Source organism: Choloepus didactylus, chromosome 17, assembly GCF_015220235.1.
Source record: "Choloepus didactylus isolate mChoDid1 chromosome 17, mChoDid1.pri, whole genome shotgun sequence".
Taxonomy (NCBI): domain Eukaryota; kingdom Metazoa; phylum Chordata; class Mammalia; order Pilosa; family Megalonychidae; genus Choloepus; species Choloepus didactylus.
The window spans coordinates 67,236,814-67,254,946 of record NC_051323.1 but is presented as its reverse complement, the minus strand read 5'-3'; the positions used below and the strand labels follow the sequence as shown (position 1 = coordinate 67,254,946).

Here is an 18,133-nt window from a genome sequence, read left to right as displayed (position 1 = left end):
CCATGACAACACTACCCACATTTGTCAAATAATACCCATTCATTTGTGTTTGACACCCCCCGATACAAACAAACATCCCCACCAGCACCACCATCTCTGCTGGTACCACCCACAGGGGCAACAGCCGAAGATCATGATGGGCTTGCCTGCCTACCTCCTGCCCTCCGAATGCCATGCTCTGCCTGCTGGCCTGGACCTCCTCCTAGTCCCTACCCCATCCCAGTCATCTGGAGCCAATCAAGCACATTTAGGGAAGAATTTCACCAAAAGAGCTGTAGTTTCAATATCCAACCTGGGCATACATATGATCTCCTTGTTCCTTTCTTTAATGTTGAAATAGGTTATGACTTCCCACCTTCCTATTGATTAGCTGTGAAAGGTCACTTCCAAGCCTATAACTTTCAAGAGCCGCCCCAAAGTCACAGAGTGGAGTAACTAAGGACTCAGTCTCTGCTGCTCAACTGCCTGGCTTCAGAGTCCAGTAGCTCGCTAGCAACTCCTGGCCCCTTATTTTCCCAACTATAAAATGGAACTAGGAACAAAGTTACTGTGTAGGTGACACAGTCATTGCAATGATGGGTACCAGAACACTCACAAGTGTTCCTGACAATCACCGTTTAAAGACACAATTATGCTAGTTGTGACATGGTCATAAGAAATCTTACCATCTGTTTTAGTCCCCTTGGCTGCTCAAGGAACACCATGCAATGGGTTGGCTTAAGCAATGGGAATTTACTAGCTTATGGTTTTGAGGCTAAGAGAAAGTCCAAACTGAGGTGTCATCAAGGCAATGCTTTCTTTCTGAGGATTCCACTCTAGAGCTGGCTGCCGGCGATCCTTGGTCCCTGGCTCCTCTGTCACATGGCAATGCACATGGAGGCCTCTCCTTTCTCTTCCAGGTGCGCTTGCTTCCTGTGGCTTTTTTACTCTTTCTGTCAATTTCATTCTGCTTATAAAGGACTCCAGTAATGGGATTAAGACCTATCCTGATTGAGGTGGGTGTGCCGGTTTGAATGTATTATGTCCCCCAGAAAAAGCCATATTCTTTGATGCAATCTTGTGGGGCAGAAATTTTAGTGCTGATTAGATTGTAATTCTTTGAGTGTTTCCATGGAGATGCACCCCACCCAACTATGGGTGATGACTCTGATTGGATAATTTCCACGGACGTGTAACCCCACCCATTCAGAGTGGGTCTAAACTCAATCACTGGAGCCATATAAATGAGCTGACAAACAGAAGGAATTCACTGCAGCTGTGAGTGACATTTTGAAGAGGAGCCACAGCCAAGAGGGACACTTTGAAGAAAGCACAGAGCTGCAGATTAGAGACAGTTTGAAGATGGCCGTTGGAAGCAGACTCTTGCTCCGAAGAAGCTAAGAGAGGACAAATACCCCAAGTGCAACTAAGAGTGACATTTTGGAGGAACTGCAGCCTAGAGAGGAACATCCTGGGAGAAAGCCATTTTGAAACCAGAACTTTGGAGCAGACGCCAGCCACGTGCCTTCCCAGCTAACAGAGGTTTTCCGGACACCATTGGCCATCCTCTAGTGAATGTACCCAATTGCTGATGTGTCACCTTGGACACTTTATGGCCTTAAGACTATAACTGTGTAACCAAATAAACCCCCTTTATAAAAGCCAATCCATCTCTGGTGTTTTGCATTCGGCAGCATTAGCAAACTAGAACAGTGGGCCACACCTTAACTGAAGTAACCACATCAAAAAGTCCTACTTACAATGGGTTCACATCTACAGGAATGAATTAAGTTTACGAACATGTTTTTATACAGTACACACAGCTCCAAACCACCACACCTTCTATCTTCTACTTAGGGATGCTGTAAAACTTAAAGTCATGAATGTCAAAACACACATACAAAAATCTACTATTACATTAACATGCCATCTCTAACACCCTATTGAGGAATGCTATTTTGGGGAAATTGTCCCATGGTGAAGGTCTCCAACCATTTCATTAGCTAAACCCCCTTAGAGTAGGATCACAGCTCAACCAGGATTGTGCAACTCGGCTCTATAACAAGTGAGGTAAGAGCAGTCTTTGGGATCTAACAGGCAATGTTAAGTCCTGAAACTTCCAGTTGCTCTTAATGAAATAGTTTTCAATGCCACTGTTCTTATTTCTGACAGATAAGAACTCACCTTTAGCCCAGTTTAGAGGCCCCTCTAGAATAATGGGGCTCATAGCTTTGTTGACTTTAACAAGCCTCTGATCTTCCTTTGGTGAGTAGAAAGCTTAAAGAACTTCACTACAATGTCAGCAAGAATGATATGGCTATTCTGTGATAATATTCAGGTTTGGGAAATACGAACAATCTAAATTACAGAATTTTAAGAGAAAGAAGGGATGTGTCTAACAAATATTTAAGGCTTTTACAGCTGCCTTAAATGTGACACCCAAAGCCTAAGCAAAAAAAGAAAAACAAGATAAATTGGATTGGTTAAAATTAAAAACTTTTGTACTTCAAGGGACACTATAAAGAAAGTGAAAAGACAACCCAGAGAGTGGGAAAACATATTTGCAATATCTTATAAGGATCCAGTATCCAGAATATTTAAAGACCTCTTACAACTTGGTATAGGTTGAATTGTACCCCACCCCGAAATATGCTGAAGTTCCAACCCCAGTACCTCAGTACGTGACCTCATTTGAAAGCTGGGTCCTTGCAGGTGTAATCAGTTAAGCTGAGATGAGGTCTCACTTGAGTAGGGTAAGCCCTTAGTTTGACATGACCAGGGTCATTATAAAAAGAGAAGAAGAGACCCAGACCCAGACCCAGAGGGGAGGAGCCCACGTGAAGACTGAGGCAGAGCTGGAGTTATGCAGCCACCAGCCACGGAAGGCCATGCACTGTCGAACTCCACCAGAAGCAAGAAACAGGTAAAGGAGGATTCTTGCCATTACCCTAATCTTGAGCTTCCCACCTCCAGAACCGTGAGAGAACAGATTTCTGTTGTTTAAGGTGCCCAGTGTGTGGTACTTTGTTACAGCAGCCCTAGGAAACAAATATACAATTCAACGAAAAAAGTAAAAGACAAACTACCCAATGAAAAAATAAGCAAAGAATTTGAATAGATATTTCTCCAAAGAAGATACACAAATGGTCAATAAGCACATGAAGGGATGCTCACTGGGGAAATGCAAATCAAAGCCACAATGAGATACCACTTCACACCCACTAGAATGGCTATGATAAAAATAAATGGAAAATAATAAGTGTTGACAAGGATGTGGAGAAACTGTTACCCTCAAAAATTCTGGTGGAAATGTAAAATGGTACAGCCTCTTTGGAAACCAGTCTGTCAGTTCCTTAAAAACTTAAACAGAGTTGCCTATCAATTCTCCTCCTAGGTACAAACCCAAGAGTACTGAAAACATATGTTTACACAAAAACTTGTACATGAATGTTCATAGCAGCATTATTCATAATAGCCAACCAAAAAGTGGAAACAACCAAATGTCCATCAATGGAGGAATGGATAAACAAAATGTCACATATCTATACAATGGAATACTATTCAGCCATAAAAGGAACAAAGTTCTGATATATGCTATGACATGGATGAACCTTAAAAACATTATGCTAAGTGAAAGAAGCCAGACACAAAAGGCCATATAACATATGATTCCTTATACGAAATGCTCTGAATAGGCAAATCCATAGAGACAGAAAGCAGATTAGTGGTTACCAGGGGATGAGGGGAAGAGGGAATGTGGAGCGACTGTGAACAGGTATGGGTTTTCTTTTGGGAGTGATGGAAATGTTCTGGAATTAGACTAGTGGTGATGGTTGCACAACATTGTGAACACCCTAAAAACTATGGGATTGTACACATTAAAATGTTTTAATAACTCTTTTCAAATTCAAAACATGTGACAGTGAGATTTCCAGCTGTGGCCAAGTGGGAAGGTCAACAAATCCTCTCCTCGAAAAACAGCTTTCAAGCTAGACAACATTGTCAGAAACAATTTCAGAATTCTGGAAACGGACCAAAGGCATACAACAATCTAAGAGGCATTTATGCATGAACACATTACTGAATTTCTGGTAAGAACGGGGGGTGGGGGTGGCCTGTGACATTCTCATCTGGGATAGCTTCCATCCACCCATGCCCAGGGTGTGTGACAAGAATGTTCTGCCGGGGTAGAGCAGGCCACGAGGGTCAGCGGCTTCATAGTTGCAATCAAAGGAGGATTGCTTGATCTGGAGCAGTGGATGACAACCCTGCCCAGCTAGATGGTCTGGAAATGTGAATCTTGGCAGTTGGTGAGCAGGAAAAGCAGTGTCTCTATTAGCTCGGGGTTGTACTTGTGATTGGGGCATGCGTGTTCTCGGCTGAGTCTGTGTGTGTACACGACAGAGGCTGGAGACAGCCAAGCTGACCATGCACTCCTGGCCAACCATGAGGTTGTGCACAAGACACAGAGGAAACGGAAAGATGTTGGGTGGTTAGTAAAAGCTTGGAGCAAACTTGAAAATGGCCTGAACTTTGAATGTTCTCCCCTATCCACGCACACCACCAAAGGACAGAGGCCTTGCTGGCTTAAGGTGACTCGGCTTGAGCAAAACTTGTCAGATTCTAAACACTCCAATCAAAAGGCAGAAATTGTGAGACTGGATTAAATAAAAAACAGATGCAACTATATATGTTGTTTATAAGAAATATGTATTTGATTTAAAGACAGTTAGAGATTGAAAGTAAAAGGATAGAAATTGTATACCAAACAGTAACTATAAGAGAGCTCAAATGGCTACACTAATATCAGACAAAATTGACTTGAGGATAAAAAATATTACTAGAAATAAAAAAGAAATATTTCATAATGATAAGAGTCAATACATCAGGAAGTATAACAAATACAAACGCATATACATCTAAAAACAGAGCTTCAAAACACATGAAGCAAAAAGTGACAGAATTGAAGTCAAAATATACAACTCAACAACACTAGTTGGATATTTCAATACCCCACTCTCAATAACTAATAAAAGGGTTGAACACTACTAACCAACTCAATCTAAATGACAAAAATAGAACCCTCTGACTAAGGAATACACAATCTTTTCAAGTGTAGATGGAACAGTTCCCGGTATAGACCATATTCCCCAGAAAGGCCAATTAATTTAAAAGGATTGAAGCAATATAGAGTATGTCCTCTGACTACAATGGAACTAAATTATAAATCAACAAAATAAAGAAGTTTAGGAAATCCCATATGCTTGGAAATTAAATAACACACTTCTAAATAACCCATGCGTCAAAGAAGAAATCACAAGCAAAATTAGAAAACATATTGAGTGAATGTAAATGAAAACACAACATATAAGAATTTCTTGAGTGCAGTTAAAGCAGTGCTTAAGTGGAAATTCATAGCTTTAAATGCATATATCAGAAAGGAAGAAAGTCTCAGATCAATAATCTAAGACCACAATTAAGAAAATATAAGAAATATAAAAAGTCCAGTCTAAACCCAAACAAAGCAGAAGAAAGGAAAGAATAAAAATTAGAAGAGAAATCAGTGAAACAGAAAACAGAAAAAACAATAGAGGAAAATAAATGAAACCAAACGTTAGTTATTTGAAAAGATCAATAAAATTGAGAAACATTTAGCTAGACTGACCAAGAAAAAAAGAAACAAATTTTAAAAGTCTAGAATGAAAAAGATGACATAATCACTGAAATTACAGAAATTAAAAGAATTATAAAGGAAAATTATGAACAACTTTATGGCAACAAGTTAGACAACTTAGATGAAACGACCAAATTGTTAGAAAGACAGAAAGATAACAAAACTGACTCAAGAAGAAATAGAAAATTCGAATAGTACTTATAAAGAGTAGAGAAATTGGTTTAGTTACAACTCTCCACAAAAGAAAAAACAAAACAACAACAAAAAGAAAAGCTCAGGTCCTGATAGCTTCACTAATGAATGCTACGAAATAATTAAGCAAAATATAATATCTTTCACAAATCCTTTCGGAAAATGGAGGTGGAGAGAACACTTCCAAATTCATTCTTTCAGGTCAGTATTACCTTGATATCAAAGCCAGACAAAGTCATACCAAGAAAAGAAAACTACAGACCAATATCCCTCATGAATATTGGATGCATGATTCTTCAGCAAGATATTAGCAAAACAGATCCAGCAACATATAAAAAAAGATTCCAGAAGTGCAAGGCTGTTTTAACATCTGAAAAATCAATTAATACAATATAATATCCTGTATAAATAGAATAAAGGACAAAATCCACATGATCATTCCAACAGAAGCAGAAAACAGCATTTGACAAAATCTAACACCCATTTGTGTTAAAAACTCTCAATGAATAGGAAGAGAGAGGCCTTCCACAACCTGAAAAAGGGCATCTGTGAAAAACTCACAGCTAACGTGCTTATTGGTGAAAAAACTGAATGCCTTCCCCTAAGATCAGAAAGAAAGTAGAGATGTCCACTCTCTCTCGTCCCTTCTTTTAAAAACTGTATTGGAGGATTCAGCCAGTACAAAAGGCAAAAACAAAACAACAACAAAAAGTAAACACATCCAGATTGGAAAGGAGTAAGTAAAACTGTCTTTATTTTCAGGTGTCATGTCTGTAAAAATAGCATCAGAGAGAATAAAATATTTAAAAATAAATTTTAAAAAGACAGGCAAGAGTTGAACACCAAAAATGACAAAATATTGTTGAGAAAAATTAAGGATCTAAATAAATGGAGAGATATTCCATGTTCACAGATTGGAAGTCTCAATATTGCAAAATAGCAATTCTCCCTCAAATTTGATCTATAAATCCAACATAAACCCTATCAAACTCCCAGGAAGTTGTTTGTTTTTTTATAGGAACTGACAACCTGATTTAAAAAATTTATATGAAAATGCAAAGGACCTAGAATAGCCAGGACATTTTTTTAAAAAGAACAAATTGGGGGACTTAACAATATTTAATTTAAAATTTATTATAAAGCCACAATTATCAAGACAATGTGATATTAGTGCAAAGGTAGGCCTTAATTGGGACATTTTCATTACCTTAGAACTGTAAATTTGTGAACTAATAAATAAATTAATGAATTAATGTGAATTAATAAATAAATCAAAAGATGGGCAGGTTTTAGGATAATGAGCACAGTGGCCCCAGATGCTGTAATTAGAGGTGATCTAATTATTGAGCATGTGCAGACCGATAACATGCTTAGTCACAGAATGTATGTAAGAAAACGGCCGCCTTAATATGATGATGGGCGTGGTTTTCAGTATCATAACGAGGTATAGGTGACTTGTAGTTTAAAATCTAAGCTACTGTGCACATCAGGTGGGCCCATTTTGGTTAAATCCAGCTTCGATTATCAAGATTTGGACTTGGGGTGGGTTAGTTCCGGGTTGCCTCAAAGCTTTTCATTCATAAACATTAGGGGCTGTCTTTAGTGATCATAAGACTCTAAAGTCGAAAAACTGGATAAATGGGTACAAGTGAAGTTTAGCCACAAGGTTTTACAATTACAAGAAGGAAAAGGCTGTACAAACATTATCTGAGATCAAGGCAGCTGGATTACAGTTCAGAGATATCAGGTATTTCCCTCTGTCTACTCTAATAGACTAGCAAATAAAAAGGAATATCTATATAATGATTCAGCAATCATAATCATCCCTTAAATCCTAACTTCTCAGTTACAACTATCGAGACCTAAAATGCAACTGCAACCCAGTTGGCTCTGCTTTGCTGTCAATCATTTTGGCGGCTGAAGTTAAGTTAGAATTTGGAATGACTGTGAATTTAATTGACAAACCTCTAAGAAGATTGGTTCATGTACCTATTCATATTTAAAAATGTAAATGTTCAGTAAACTTTTTTTGGGGGGGGGCTATTTACAGCAATTTATTATTTGCTCTGCTTTCATCAGTGCAAGCTGCTTCCCCTCTCAGGGGGTAATCCTGCTCAGTAGAAGCAGTAATTAATTAAGAGCTCAGCTCTTGCTCAGGAAGGAGCAGAAGGGCAGAGAAAGCCAAACAGATGTCCTCAAAATGAGTCTGTTCTCTCAAGTTTCCTAATTATCACTAATACACACAAATGCCATGGGCTGGAAAATACTCATTTCCTTTCAGGAATAGCTGTAAAAACAATCAGCCAGAAAACAACCACCACCACCACCACCTTTGAATCTCAAGTTCTGGCCATGGAAATGTGTAAACGTGAAGTCAGTTCATGCACTGAATCAACCTTGGTCCTCATGACAGAGTAGGGATGTGATTTGGTGGGAACTGTTTAAAGAAGCATATGGATGGAGGGAGGGCAGATTTATCCTATCAGATATCAAGACTTTTTGGGAACATAAATAAATTTAAAAGTGGTTGTGACCTTGTGATAGATGAAGAGACCAGAGCCAGTAACACAACCATATTCATACTCTATAATATTATAATGAAAAAAATTTGATGGATTATATTACACTGAAATCCAACACTTCCATTCAACAGTGACAAAAACATAGCAGGCATCAGCAAATATTTTCTTTAAATGGTCAGAGAGTAAATATTTTAGGCTGCTTCTGTGGTATATTCTTTTTCTTTTCTTTTTTTTAACAATCCTTAAAAAATGTAAAAAACATTCTTAAGGGCCTGTAAAAGCAGGTCATAGGTCAGGGCCATAGTTTGCCAACCCCCAACCAATGAGCTGCAGAATTGGAAAAGATAACTTCAGCCAGAATGAACAACAAAGGATGAGTAATTATAATGTAACGTGATTTCCTAACAAATTACAAAGAATACAGACAGTCCAACAGAAAGATAATCAATTGACAGAAACAGGAAATTGAATAGCTAATAAACATACAAAAACAAGCCTTGCATGGAGAGAGGGAAATGCAAATTAAAACATCAATCAGATCACACTGCTGCCTTCAGTTTTCAGAAAAAAAAAGAAAAAAAGGTACAACCTAAGTGTTTCAGAAGACGCAGGTCTATGGTGAGAATAGTGCAACAATATCCTCATCTGTAAAATTTATAACATGGCCACTATTTTGTGATATCAAAAGAGTTCCTGCTCCATCTCGGAAGCAATGTAGCTATTTTAGATTATTTGTTCTTCCTATTCCTTTGTTGAGATTTGGTTTATTAATTTTCTTGGGGTATGGTAGGAACATGTTGGAAGCAAAGTAGTTATTTTAGGTTGTTTTCTTAATCCTTTGCTTTGTTTTGTTTGAAATGTGTTTTTTTGTTGTTATTTGTTTTTTCGATAAACAAAGTTTAAAAAAAAAGAAGATGTAACTCAACTACAGTAAAATTCTAAAACTATTGGTGGGAGTGGTTCAACATTTAGAGAGTAATTTTGCAACATATATTAAATTTGAAGATGCACATACCCCATAACTCAATAACTCCATTAATCACTAGAAACTGTAGGCAAAAGGAGACAGGCATAAGAAAAGGTGTTGCAGCAACAGGTGCTAAGGGAAAAAAAGGGAAAACCATTTAGTGTTCATTAGTGGGGCACTGGAAAGCCAACCAAACAATTGATGAATACACCATCAATGGAAAACTAAATGGCACTTAAAATGAATGACACAGAATTATATATACTGACATGGACAAATCCTACAGAAATGTGTTGCATCAAAACTTACACTGCAAGTCAAGGACTGAGAATAGTCAGGACACTGTGAAGAAGGCGGCAGGGACACACGTTCCACTAGACATCAAGATTTATCATAAAGCTATGATGACTATGACAGCATGGAATTAGTACAAAGACAGACAAACTGATGGAACAGAAGAATGCACATTTGAAAAGAACAGCATTGCAGATCAATGAGAAAAGGTTCAGCTTCTCAATAACTGACACTGGGATAGTTAGTGGTGCAATGGGAAAAAATATGGAACTGGATCCTTGCCTTACGCCATAGACAAACATCAGTTTCAAGTAGATTAAACACTTAAATATGAAAGGCAAAACTTTTGAACTCTCAGAGGAAAACATAAGAGAACAGCCTTAGGATGTCAAAACAGGACAGGCTTTCTTAAATAAACCACCAAGTGCTAACCATAAAAGAAAAACGATTAATAAATTTGATCCTATTGAAATTGAGAATGTTTCCTCATCAAAAGACACCATAGAAAATGAAAAGGCAAGCCACAAACCAGAAGTAAATATCTGCAACATATATAGCCAACAAAGGATTAATATCCAAAATATATTAACAATTCCTATAAATAAATAAGAAAAAATAAGATAAATAAATAAATAAATAAAAGAGAAACAATAGAAAAAAAAAGAGAAACAACAGGACAAAGGACTGGAACAATCTTTTTACAGAAAAAGAAAAGCAAATGGCCTATGAAAAGAATCCCAACATCATTAAGAATCAGGGAAATGTAAATTTAAGCCACAAGAAGACATCATTTTTCCCCAACAGACTGGCAGATATCACAGAGACTGAAACATCCAGAACCTTTACACATTGCAGAGGTGTAAACTGCTCTAAACTACAGGAAGTTATAAATTAGTAGAACCACACTGAAAAATGATAAATACAATAATGCAAGGAGCCAGAAATTCCCTCCCTTAGGTATTTACCACAGAGAAATTCTTGCATTTTTACACCAGAAAAAAACATGCAATAATGCTGCTAGCAGCACTGTTTGTTGTGAAACAACCCAGGCACCCAACAGCAGCTCAAGATGTGGTGCATTTATTCAATGGAATACTATACAGCAGTGAAAAAGTCGGCGAACCAAAACTATACCCACCACTGAATGAACCCCACCAAATACACAAAATAAAAAGAAAACAGTCTCAGAAGAATACACACAACATGATACTCTTCTATAATTGGTTTAAAACATTCAAAACTAAACAACATGCTGTTTAGGATTATACATATTGTGGTAAAACTGTAAAGAAACAATAAGCACTAAATTCACGGTAGCAGAAGAGCTTCGAAAGTATTGGTGATCATTTATTTCCTACGGGGGGTGGTGAATACACAGGTACAGGCTTTATTTTTAATACTATGTATATCTTACATATTATATATATATAATATTGGTATCAAATATTTTATATGTTTAAAATGGAAAAGTTATGTGGCAGAAAAAAGAAGTCCCATAAGATATATTTATCTTAAATTTGTAAAGCAAAGAAAACAGGAGTATATATTGTTTCCGGATATGTGCACATGTAGTAAAAGCGGAAAAGCACCTCAATAACAAGGTTCACTAATACAATAAATAGTGGGTATCTTTGGGGGAGAACAGAGGAATTACTTGGCAAAGGTTACAAAGAGATTTCAGCTGTGATGTGTAGCTTTTAATTTAAAACATAAAAATAGCTCAAGATAATACAGCAAAATACTGACATTTGTTAACTCTGAGTGGTAGGTGCATGGGTGTTAGTTATAATGTTGACAGAATCAGCACATGCACACACATACACAAACACAGGACACCTGGTTACATTTGAATTTCAGATACACAATGAATAACTTTTTAATATCAATGAGTTTTACAATAATTATGTCAATTGGAACACCCTGTTTTTTATCTGGCAGCCCTAGTTAGTTATATTAATCTCCAGCTTGTTTTGTAGGAAAAACACTTTAAGTCCTTTCATGTGAATTATGAGAAAATAACCCACAATTACGTACCTAGCATGCACAAAAAGAGGGGAGGGGATTACAGACATCCTGCCCTCTTTGCCGCAGAGTCAGCACACCCCACATTCCTACCTGCTGCCCATATCTTCAAGGCTTTCCAACCAGAACCATTTTCTCGATTATTTAAATCCCAAAACTGGTGTAGCCACCATTTAGAAATGCTAACTACCCAGCACTAGATGCTAAGCACTTTACATGCTTTATCTCATTTAATCTTCACAACAACCCCGTCCTACTACTAAAATCATTTCCCAAAGGCTCAGAAATTTGCCAAGGTCACACAGCTAGTAACTGGCAAAGCAGATGTTCTTAGTTCCAAAGCAATTGTTCCTTCCACATGCCCTGCCACACACACACACACACACACACACACACACACACACACACACACACACACACACACACCTTTTTCCGACTCTCATAGACATTCCCCACCTGAGCTTCTATACCACTTTTTGTCTGGCTATTTCTTTCACAAGGCGCATTTGTTAACCTTGTGCTTGTGAATCTTTCTAGATGCAGACAACCCTCCTGCTTCAATTGCATACTTCTTTCTTTATCACTCCCCAGCCCCAGCTCTAAATCTCTAACTAGTCTCTTGTGGAGAGAAGGAACCCAATAAATATTTGTCGGTTGGCTGGTCAGCATTTTTCCGAAGGGCCTTCTGGAAGCCAGCAGGGGTCTCGGCCGCTTCCACGAGTCCCACATTAAACACAGAGTTCCTTGGCTTCCAACTCTTTTGTTAATTAAATGCCCAGGTTCCTTCAGATCAGCAGACAGCCCTTTGGGGCTAGCACCCCCTTCTGTAGACACCATCCCGGTGGCTCAGAGACGATTGTCTTGTGAGCTTCTGTGTGTAAGAGCTAAAGTCCAGGTCTACTGCTTAGTTTTTAAAAGGACCCCACAGCTGACAAACGCTTTTTGTCATTTAGAAGAGCACGGGAGAGAACCTAAGATGGCAGCTAGGTGAGACAGGGCAAAAAAACATCTCCGTGAAAAATACTAGATAAAAACCAGAAGGTGACCCAGAATATGGGTTTCAGTGATGCACCAGCTGGACAAGGTCTGCTAGAACCACAGGGGCCGTGCACTTGAAACCAGGAGTCCGCATTCTGAAACGATTAAGCCGGCTGAAAGACCCGCGGCCGTGCTGTGGTGTGGATAAGCCAGGTGTTGGCATTTGGAGACGGACTGGTTCTTTTAAAAAAAAAAAAAAAGGGAAAAACCCAGGAGCGGCTGCAGTTGCAACAATGGGAACTGTGCAGTGAAGCATGGCAGGAGCAGGCTGAGCCAACCTCTCAGTGTCTGGCGTGGGGGATAGCCTGCTGCAGATTCCCTCAGGGCTAGGGGAGCAGAGGGGAGAGCCAGAAGGAGAAAGAACCCCCGCTGCTTGCAGCTGGCTCTCTGGCAGGCTGGAGACACTCCTGCCCGGGGCCATGCCCACAGCCCAGAGCTGCGCCAGCTGTCCTGGAGCTGGGAAGGAGGAACTGTGCAAAAAGGGGGGGGAGGGTTGAGACACCCCATTCAGCCATCTTTGCATCAGGCAGAGAGCACCCCTGCATGGCCCGGCGGCCTGGGGCTTCCTTTGAAGGACGGTGAGCACTTGTGACATAGCACAGCCTTCCCACAGCAAAGGTCCTGGAAGATCACAGCTGAGAAGGGGGGCCCGCTTGGAAAACCCAGGGATGTTATGTCAATGCCGGTGGTTTGTGGGTCAGCGACAGAGAAAATCTGGGGGAAAAGTGAAATGAAGGCTTAGACTCTTGCAACAGCCTTGAATCTTCGGGAACACCGGGGAGGTTTGAATATTAAAGCTGCCCTGCCTCCCTAACCACCCAGACACACACCCCACATTCATGGCAGAGAGCTCCAACAACACACCCAAACTGAGTTCACCAACTGAACCCCACAAGAATCATTTCCCCACACACCACAAAGACACAGTTGAGGAGAACTGACCTGAGGGGTATAGGTGACTCGCAGATGCCATCTGCTGGTTAGTTAGAGAAAGTGTATGCCACCAACTTGTATTTCTGAAAAATTAGGTTGGTATTTTTTTTTTTACAACTTGAAAGAACCCTATCAAGCAAAGCAAATGTCAAGAGGCCAAAAACAACAGAAAATCTTAATGCATATGATAAAACCAGATGATATGGAGAACCCAATCCAAAACACCCAAATCAAAATATCAGAAGAGACACAGTACTTGGCACAATTAATCAAAGAACTACAATCGAGGAACGAAAACATGGCAAAGGATATAAAAGACATGAATAAGACCATGGCACAGGATATAAGGGACATAAAGAAGACCCTAGAAGAGCATAAAGAAGACATGGCAAGAATAAATTAAAAAAACAGAAGATCTTATGGAAATAAAAGAAACTGTTGACCAAATTAAAAAGACTCTGGATACTCATAATACAAGATTAGAGGATGTTGACCAACGTCTCAGTGTCCTAGAAGCCCACAGAACAGAAAATGAAAGAACAAAAAAAAGAATAGAGAAAAAAATCGAAAAAATTGAAATGGATCTCAGGGATACGATAGATAAAATAAAATGTCCAAATTTAAGACTCATTGGTGTCCCAGAAGGGCAAGAGAAGGGTAAAGGTCTAGAAAGAGTATTCAAAGAAATTGTTGGGGAAAACTTCCCCAACCTTCTACACAATATAAATATGCAAAGCATAAATGCCCAGTGAACTCCAAATAGAATAAATCCAAATAAACCCACTCCGAGACATATTCTGATCAGACTGTCAAATACTGAAGAGAAGGAGCAAGTTCTGAAAGCAGCAAGAGAAAAGCAATTCACTACATACCAAGGAAACAACATAAGACTAAGTAGTGACTACTCAGTGGCCACCATGGAGGTGAGAAGGCAATGGCATGACATATTTAAAATTCTGAGAGAGAAAAATTTCCAACCAAGAATACTTTATCCAGCAAAACTCTCCTTCAAATTTGAGGGAGAGCTTAAATTTTTCACAGACAAACAAATGCTGAGAGACCGTGCCAATAAAAGACCTGCCCTACTTTATATACTAAAGGGAGCCCTACTGACAGAGAAACAAAGAAAGGAGAAAGAGATATAAAGAATTTTAACAGACATATATAGAACCTTACATCCCAAATCACCAGGACACTCACTTTTCTCTAGTGATCACAGATTTTTCTCCAGAATGGACCATATGCTGGGACATAAAACAAGCCTCAATAAATTAAAAAAAAAAAAAATTGAATATATTCAAAGCACATTCTCTGACCACAATGGAATACAAATAGAAGCCAATAATTTTTGAATTGAAACTCCACTATTTACTTCCTACATGATATAAAATACACAAACTCTAATGACAAATCAGTGGTTTTGAACTCAACGTAAAATATGTAATTTTTGACAAGAACTATATAAAGGTGGGGAAATGGAGGAGTATAGGAACATAGTTTGTGTCCTATTGAAATTAAGTTGGTATCAAAGAAAAACAAGACTGATACGGATTTAAGAGGTTAATTTTAAGCCCCACAGTAAACACAAAGAAATTATCAGAGAATATGACCATAGAGATGAGAAGTAGAGTATGGGTTAAGAGAAATGGGGGAAGGGGCAATGGGGAGTTAAGAAATGAGTGTAGGGTTGCTGTTTGAGGTGAAGGGAAATTTCTAGTAATGGATGGTGGGAAGGAGATAGAATTACAACATTCTAAATGTGATTAATCCCACTAACGGAATGCTAGGGAGGGGGTGGAATGGGAAGATTTAGGCTGTATATATGTTTCCACAATTGAGGAAAAAAAAAAAAAAGACAGTCTAAATAGATGACAATTGAATGCCAAGGATGACCCTGGATGGGATCTGAGGATGGAGGACATGAGGCTCAAAGGGACACAGTTGAGACATAAAGGGGAAAAAAAAAAAGGAAATATAGAATGTAAGCTTTGTATCAATGTTGAATCTTTTGTACTTCTAAGCTGCATTTAATGGGATTGCATAAAAGAATGTTCTTGTTCATGGGAAATGTATATGTGAAGTGTAGTGTTTGTTCAAGGATGTGTGCAGCTAGCTCTCATATGTTCAGAAGACAGAGCAACAGATGATGGATGACAGATAGGAAGGGAGGGAAAGAAATGGTGTGACAGCATGTTAAAGTTGGTGGATTGGGGTATCGGGGGAGGGGCATCAGGGTATGCTGGAGTCATGTGTATGGGGTTTGTATTGTTTTTGCAACTGTTCCTATAACTTTGAATTTATTTCAAAATAAAATTAAAAAAAAAAAAAAAGAGCAGGGAAGACCAGTTGGCCGCCTTTCAAATATGCTAATTTCCCATCTTACAAGTTTCAGCTCAAGGCCCATTTTTAGGTCTGACTTAAAAATGAAGCCTTGACAAGAGTCCTGGATGGAAATGCTCAAAACTCCAACCAGAGAGAACAAACCGCTCTTCCAAGAAAGGAAACGATGAAGGGACGCTGTGAGGGGACCCTCTAACCTGCCTTGTCCTGGGGCTGCTTCTTCCCAGGGGTTCAGACTGGCTCTGGGCGGGCTACAGGCTCCACAGGCCTGGATGCATCCTGATTGCTTCCTTAGAGGATTTAAGAAATGCGATTCTATTCTCTCTCTCTATGTAAACCTGGAACTCGCTTTGCTTTTCTGCAGTTATGCTGGAGGGAGCGATTGGACACCTGAACCTGGAGGTGTAGTAGTTCCAGGGCTGCTGTAACAAATCCCCACAACCGGGTGGCTCAAAACAACAGAATCCATTGTCTCACCGCCTTCGAGGCTGGAAATCAAAACCCAAGGTGCCCACCGGGCCACGCCCCTGAAACCTGTAGGGGACCCCTTCCTCGCTCCTCCCCGCCTCCGGCCGTTTGCTGCCAGTCCTAGGCCCGCAGCGGCTGCCCGTCAATCTCCGGTCAATCTCTTCCTCCGGGGGCGATGGCAGCCGCCCCTGTCGCTGTGTCTCCGCCCCCTTGTTAGGACACCAGTTGCAATGGAGTAGGGTTCACCCACGTCCTGTGTGACCTCATCTCACCTTGATGACGTCTGCAAAGACCCTACTTCCAAGCACGCTCACCTCTACAGGGACTGGGGTTTAGGATTCGACATATCTCCCTTAAGACCACCTTTCCTAGGTGGCGTAGAGAACTGAAGCCATAACCGGAGCACTCTGGGTCCCCAAGCCAAATTTTAAATGCTCTGTCTGGAAAGCAGCCTTAATGTCAACAAAGATGTCACCTCTGATTCTAACTGAAATGAGTGGGATGCTCTTCTGTGTTATCATCTCTTCTAATTTTAACTCACCAGTGAGGTTCATAATATTGTCCCCATTTTACAGATGAGGAACAAGAGCCTCAGGGAGACTAAATAAATAAATTACCCCAGATCACACTGTTAATAAGTGGTAGTGATGAAACTCAAAAGCGAGATGCTATGCCAGGCCACCCGTGCTACCCGAAGTGTGGTCCCCTGGGAGTTTGTTAGAACTATAGCCTCAGGCCCCACCCCGGACCCCTGACTCGGAACCTGCATTTTACCAATGTCTCCAGGGGTCCACTTGCATGTGAAAGTTTGAGAAGCACTGAACTGCACTCCAGCCCTTCTCTCCCCAGGCTGCTGCAGAAAAAGATGAGCATGGGATTGTGCGTATCTCGGAAGAAAAAACTGAGAGTGAAATGAAGCCTGGGGACCTATAGAGTGGAGTGCCAGGTGGAAAGAAATGGAGGTTTCACGCAAAGCCGTGGTATCTCAGAGGACACTCTCGGTTACTAGTGTGGAAAAGAACAAAGTGATTTATGTGTCCAAATCCAGATTCTGCCATTTACTAGCTATAAAACCTTAGGAAAGATATTTAACTTCCTTGAATCTCAGTTTCTTTATCTCCCAAATGAGGATAACGCTATATCTTAGGGTGTTGTGATGTTAAATGAGACAGCATACAGTGACTGGGCTGTCATAGGTCGTCACTTGGTGGATATATATTAAATATGTCAGCCAGAGTCTGAGGGTACATGAAAAAAGGGTTTTCTTGCCAACAACAGAAACCCTGGCTAGTTTAAGAGATTAATTACTGAGTATTTCGTGGCTTACACAAATCCCGGTAAGGGCTGGAGAGGCAGACTCCAGGGCCAGTTTCCAAGAACGATTCCCCGCCTCAGAAGCACAGGGACGCCCGCGCTGCAGAAAGCCTCTCAGCAGGAAGCTGCAACCACAAACTCACTGCCTCCGCAGCCTCCAACAGTGCGACACGACCCTCTTCCTGCTCAGCGCCGCGCCAGAGGAAGGTCTCACGCCTGCGTGGTGGAATCCAAATCACGCGTAGAACCACGCTTGCAAGGCAGTCTGGGAAATGTAGTTCTGAGCTTTCCGCCGCTGGCCGCGGGAACAGGCACTGGCCGGAGATGCTGTGGTGGATACTGAGGCCTGGGCGGATCGCTGGACCCGACGGCTTCTAGCGTGCTCTCTAA

The 18,133-nt window shown here is 40.2% G+C and overlaps 1 long non-coding RNA gene across 1 annotated transcript in view; it reads right to left on the bottom strand.

The window, feature by feature from the left end:
- The window catches only part of LOC119512599, a 38,986-nt gene extending 21,057 nt beyond the window's left edge, over positions 1 to 17,929 (bottom strand). The window contains exon 1 of the long non-coding RNA XR_005212411.1: positions 17,757 to 17,929. This is a non-coding gene — a long non-coding RNA (uncharacterized LOC119512599). The remainder of the gene's footprint in view (positions 1 to 17,756) is intronic.
- Between the last annotated feature and the right edge of the window lie 204 nt (positions 17,930 to 18,133).